The sequence below is a fragment of the Saccostrea cucullata genome, unplaced genomic scaffold, assembly GCF_032062105.1.
Source record: "Saccostrea cucullata isolate Sc308-1 unplaced genomic scaffold, CSIRO_AGI_Scuc_v1 ctg6526, whole genome shotgun sequence".
In the NCBI taxonomy this organism is placed as follows: domain Eukaryota; kingdom Metazoa; phylum Mollusca; class Bivalvia; order Ostreida; family Ostreidae; genus Saccostrea; species Saccostrea cuccullata.
Window position 1 is genome coordinate 23,670 of NW_026929608.1, and position 6,609 is coordinate 30,278.

Sequence of the window (6,609 nt, forward strand, 5' to 3'; positions counted from 1 at the left end):
CATCTTTTTGATGTCAACTTCAGAGTACTTGTGTGCAATCAGAATATATAAGTCGAATGATAACTGATGTTTTTTTATATAAATAGTTTGGTATTGTTTGCACTCTGAATTGTCTACGGATATTTCTTTTACCTTATCATAACAACGAGCACAGAACGCTTGTGATCGGTCGGTAGGGGATGCTGACCTCTCCGTGGTACCTGATTTCAAATTTGATGTTTTAAGAGTTTCGCGTTTGCTCTGCTACAAAAACATTCTTTTGAACTTGATAACTGTTTGTTTTCTCCAAATTTCATAAATGATTACTGATTATATCTATTATTAAAAAAAGATCACGAAGAAATTTGAATAATTTATTCAAAATTAATCTTTTTGAACACTTTGAAGTCTCTGTAGAAAACCCTAAAAATATAAGATAAGAAATAGAAAAATATGATATTATTATCTGAGAACAAGAGATAATTTCATATCAATTTGACTCATCCACTCACCTTTATTTGGTTGCTATCAGTGCCCTCCAATTTCCTAGCCGTACATCATTCTCCCCATGCCATTATTATTCCAGCCATTGTTATTCCAACCGTTGTTATTCCAACCATTCCAACCATTGTTATTCCAACCATTGTTGTTCCAACCATTATTATTAAACCCATTGTTGTTCAAACCATTTCTATTCATACCTTAACATAAATACAACCAATAAATAAAATTCTTAACTCATTTGGTTTCCTTCTAAGATATTTTACACTATGTGAAACACTCCTGGAATAAAGGTTTCTAAAAAGAAATAAAACCAAACGCCAAGAAAATAACATTTGGTAATTTTGTAACAGAAATAGGAATTTGTTGGGGTTTTTTTTCATTATTTATTAAAAAATCAAAGTTTTATGCCTCGAAAAATCTCCATAAAAAGTATTCCTTTTTCGAATAAAGGAAAAGAAATATGACTTTTTTGTCTAAAAGAGTCCAATCTATAAAGTAGAAGGAATTATAAGCAATAGGAAACATTTGTATAACTGTTGCCTCAACAATGTTAAGGATTACAAGTGAAAATTGTTGATTAATTAATAAAAAATTGAATTCATTGCAATTAAGCTAAAAACGTGTATATTGATATGTAATAGGAAGAACAAAGAGTATTTACCATTGAAGAGAGCAAGTGACACTCCAAACAAGAGTACTAGAATAGCCAGAGTCCTCGTCATGGTGGAGTGTTGGAGGTAGCTGAAATTGGAAAGAGATGTAGGCTTTCGGTACTTTGAAGGTTGGATGTGAAAGCAAAAGAGTATACAGGGTTTATATAGGCTCAGATTTTATCACGGATAGTGTTAAATACAACTAAACATGAAAACAAACAAATGTTCTCATTTACAGTGATTAGTTTATTGTTGTGTTACTAACAAAGGTTACATGAATAGTGACAAGAACATTGCCTGAAAGTCAGGGTGTGACTCGGCAATGCTCAACATCAAAGATCACCATATTTGTTTCTTTAATTCAAAATTGATAGACAATGTTTCAATTCAGAAACATTCTAGAGTACTTTCCTTTTTTCATTCTAGGTCTAATTATAAGATTTTAGAAATAATATTTGTTCATCTTATCATTGATTCGACTGACATTGCGTTTTAGGTAGATAGCAGGTTTGCTGAAGTCGCTATGGGATTTAACGTATAAAGCTTACCGCGTTTACATTATCAAGCTACAAACAAGCAAAAAATATTTTCATCAGTATGCAGAATAAATGAAATATACATTGAAGTCTATTTTGTCCGTAAAATTTTTCATTGATATGTAATTAAAAAATAAAGGATGAATTCATAAATAGATTAAGAGTGTTTTTATGTGGTGAAATATGCAAGGCTAAAATTAATTCTATTTTCCAGAGTAAAATGTAATAATTCATCATTCTTTGCCTATATTAATTCCTAACATGCGTCATTTTAAAAAGAAAATTGCGTCACAATCGACAAACTGTCAAAGACTTTTTGCAATGCAATAACATGCCATTGTAATTCAACTGTGTTAAATGTGTACATGTAAATTGTCATTTATGTACTTGATGTATATGTATTATTATTACTAATTATGTCTTTCAAAAGCTCTACAGAGCTTATTTGTTTTTAAATCTGACTTTAAATAAAATTTTCTGATTTTCATAAAGGGGACATTTGTGCCTTACAAAAGAAATAAAAAGCGTTTTTAAAAACAAAAAATCGGTACGAAGATGGCAAGTTAGCGGTGTTAAAATGTATGATCGTGCAGACATACGTAGTACATCTACTAATTATTTTCTAAAAATAAATAAATAAACCACCGTGTTGCTACAATCATTCTTTGGTGGTCGACCATACATGTAGTTAAATGTCAACATAAAAGAGAAAATAAGGATGAGGTGAGGAAAATTGCAAATAGCAACAAAAAGGGGATGATTTTGTTCAATAACTTTGAAGATAAATTAAAAATTAAATATAAATTAAAATAAGAAGGGGGATTAAGGTCGGACAAAACACCTGTGGATTTTATTTAACCCATTTCTTAAAAAGTATTGGAGAAAAAAAAAAGAATAACATTACTATATCGACAACAATAAATGATCCCTGGAAGAAAAATAATAAGTCTTGGCATGTTTGCGTCATATTTTGTGAAAAAATCAGAGAATCCTTTATATTGGTCACTTGGGAGCTTACATTTTGGAATGCGTTTACGCTATCTACGAGGGCCGTTCAAAAATTACGCGGACTGTGCTATTATTTACTCTTACAGACGTCATAGAGTTATGAAATTTCACAGAAATATGTATCTCAAAGATTCCAATAAATTTTGGGCAAAATTCCTGTATTTTAAAAACATTCTACTAAAATTATCGGTATGTTGATATCGCTGATGGAGAGGTACGGAGCACGACAAAAAATCTGAAGCAAAAGCATGCGGAATTCAAAATTTAACTCATTTATTTTCTATAATTCGCAATATTTTTCGACAATTTTCTCAAATGTGTCTTTAAATCGTTCTATTATTGTGTATTTGGATTTCTGGCGTGATATTTGAAGTACTAACAGAAATAAAATGATTTTCCTCTGATGCGATTCCCGTGAAAACGACTGTGAAAATGACGTCTCGTGTAATGACGGCGCACCACACTTTAGTTAAATTATGTGTAATGCTCGAGATATCACCAACATAGATCCAAAATATGAATATTAAAACATGTAGTAAACTAGGGTATTCGTGACATTCGTCCACAAATAGCAAATAAGAATTTTAGACCATTAGACCTCTGAAATATGGCTATACGGGAGGACGGGAAGAAGATTTATCGATGAAAACTTGATCCGGACTGTAAAGAACGTGATTGAGAGTCACCAATATCACACTATATTTCATAATACCTGCAGTTTTTTGGTTTTAAAACAAAAAAAAAAGAATATTCTTTACTTGTTTAATAGATTTAAAGCTTGACAAGAAATGGTGTTTGGATGTTGAGTAGATAAGATAACTCAAACTGTACAGGTACTCTTGGGAAAATGTTGAGAAAATGAAAGCTCAATCACATATTTTTTTATGATGTCTGTGACGTCGAAGATACTGCTGCTCCGTGACTTATTGATATGTCCTGAAGAATCACTAAAAATTGATACCAATTTACAACATTTTGATATGAAATTTTGTAGACCATATAAGTAAAGATTTTTTTTATATTATGTGCGACATTTTGCCCGATTATGTCGTCAAATATTTTTTCTGTGCAGCAAGTCCGCGTAATTTTTGAACGGCCCTCGTAAGTGTAATAAACAAGCAAGTAACAGTCTGTTATAAAATGCAGTGTAACTTTTGTTCCATGTATAGTAGAGAGCTGATAGTTGGACACATACATCAGGAGTCTCCATTCTTTATGTACTACAAAGGTCAAGGTCATATCAAGAGATCAAAGGTCAAATATTGTGACGTCATCTACTGAATCTTTAAGTTTTTTTGCTATTGAAATTTTTTTAATAGCCAAAATATCTGAAACCACTGATTCAATTTTCTTTATTTTTACAGATTTTATTTTAGGACCCATCTGAATTATTCTGTTGATTTTTTGTAAAAATTGAATTATACATTTGCTCTTAAGAAACTTTAAACTGTCGGATATTTACATGTGAATTTACAATTCCTACGCTATGTATGTTCTATTTTTACTTAATATTTTACTCAGATTTTCCAGTTTCAATATGATTTACTGATTTAAAGTAACAAAAAGGTTATCTTTATTAAAAGTATTGCACAAATTTGCAATAGATCAATTGATGATTCTAAAATAAGACTCATTCTCAAGTCAAATGTCTGATTTCACAATCTTCTTACAGGGGTCTGACAGACCTTATTTCAGACTATGTGGGCAAAAAATGTGTGGTTGAATTTCTTTCATATCATATACAAAGAGAGATTTTGCATCCTAGAACAAAATTGTAAAGTTTCAGAAAAATTGAATTTGAGGAACAATTTTGCATATCTATTGTGTCATTCCTTAAATACAATATTTGGAAAGTGTATATGTGTATTAAAATTTAATTTTGAAATAAACATAAGGGTGGGGGAGGTTTGAAATAATTTAGTTTTGCTACATTGTTTTTATTTAGCTTGAAATATTGTAAATAATTGCTGTTTACACCCACTAAAATTAAATTTTAGATAATGTTTTAAAATTAGCAATAATACTGTACAAAGTTAAAAGCCTACAGGAATACTAACCTAGGCATTAAATATAATAATTGGCAAAAGATAAGTACATATATTTTTGAATATCAACAGATTATATGCATTTGTGTGTGCATATATGTGAACAAAAATCAAAATTTAATAAAGAAAATGACCAGAAAGGAGTTAAGGCAAATTGAATTTAGAAATTTTGGTTTGTGCTATAGCATAATTATAATTTAAAAAGATGTCAAAAGGTCAAAAGATGTCGGTTAAAATGTCATTAATTTTGAAAGGGAACTCTCATCAGGTGCTAGTCCCAAACTCCAAGAGGTTTGTTTCGGTAATGAATTGGCCATTCATTCTAGCACGACAAACCTGTCCTCGCCATTTCCGGTAGATATGTATTTGTTCGTGTAATATATAAGTTAAGTAACATATCTAACATTAATTTTATAGTCTTAGCTAAGGAACTTACCTTAATTCTTCTGTAATCTTCTCTGTTGATTTTCATCATGGCGATTTGACAGCGTCTTCTCTGTTGATTTGACGTCATTTTATACGCCATGACGTAACAATACCCGGAGATTTACAGAGCCCTAATGGCCTTTCGGAGTCATTATTTATATAGATATATAGTATTGAACAGATTGTTTGAAATAAAACAAATTAGAGGGAGATTGAAATAACCTAGACTTTTAATATAATAAAGGGAGCTGAGAATGATATTGAATTTTAATATATAATTTTGATAAAAATTGTGTGGAAAAACAAAAGAAAATTAACAAATAGATAAGGCCGTCTAAGAGTATGTCATAGGTCTGAGTTACTGTCACACCCAGTGAATCACCTTGGGAATTATTTACTGTTTGTATTTAGTATATTGTATATAATTGTATATATATATTTGATTTATCTTGGTATGATAAATCTTTAATTGGTGATAAGAAAATACACATTTTCTTTTTACACCTAGTGCTTCCAGCCTCAATTCTTTGTTCTCATAAGGAGAACAGGCCTCTGCATGATCGTGTAGACATACGTAGTACATCTACTAATTATTTTCTAAAAATAAATAAATAATAAATAAATAAATAAACCACCGTGTTGCTACAATCATTTTTTGGTGGCCGACCATACATGTAGTTAAATGTCAACATAATATAAAGAGAAAATAAGTATGAGGTAGAAAAATTGCAAATAGCAACAAAAAGGGGGTGATTTTGTTCAATAACTTTGAACATAAATTATAGATTAAATATAAATTAAAGTGAGAAGGGGGATTAAATACATATTTGGAAAGTGTATATGTGTATTAAAATTTAATTTTGAAATGAACACAATGGGGGGGGGGATAACATTGGTAAAAGGTTGTATGGTTGGCGTTGGGGGAACAACGTTGGGCCAACGTTGGACAAATGTTACCATGCCAAACTTCTCGACCATGACAGAATTCTTATGTTGGCCCAACGTTGGCCCAATGTTTGTAATATACCCTTAAAGAAAGTGTCTTTTCAAGTTGGTAGTAGTATGTTGGCCCAACGTTGGCCCGACGTTTGTAATACACTCTTAAATAATATGTCTTATCAAGTTGGTAGTATTATGTTGGCCCAATGTTTGTAATACATCGTTAAAGAAAACGTCTTATCAAGTTGGTAGTACTATGTTGGCCCAACGTTGGCCCGATGTTAGCACGGGTGTTCTTTGATTTAGGTGTTTTAAAGATTGGATATTTATATTGGGCCAACGTTGGGCCAATTGTACTGCCAACTAAACGATTGTGTCAATTTTAGCTGCTGATCTTTACGTTGGGACAATGTTGGTTCCAAGTATTAATTTATATGCACATTCTGAAATAATTAAGATGACATTCTATGTCCATGTTTTTTTATTTGTAATAAAACCTTTAAAATTATGATTTTTTTC

The 6,609-nt window shown here is 30.9% G+C and overlaps 1 long non-coding RNA gene across 1 annotated transcript; it reads right to left on the reverse strand.

Moving 5' to 3' along the window:
• Nucleotides 1-337: 337 nt before the first annotated feature.
• LOC134281407 (uncharacterized) lies at nt 338-5,216 on the reverse strand. Its single transcript, XR_009995083.1, has 4 exons — nt 5,158-5,216; nt 1,145-1,247; nt 492-680; nt 338-402 (listed from the first exon to the last, which is right to left on the reverse strand). It is a non-coding gene; the product is annotated as an uncharacterized LOC134281407 (long non-coding RNA).
• Between the last annotated feature and the right edge of the window lie 1,393 nt (nt 5,217-6,609).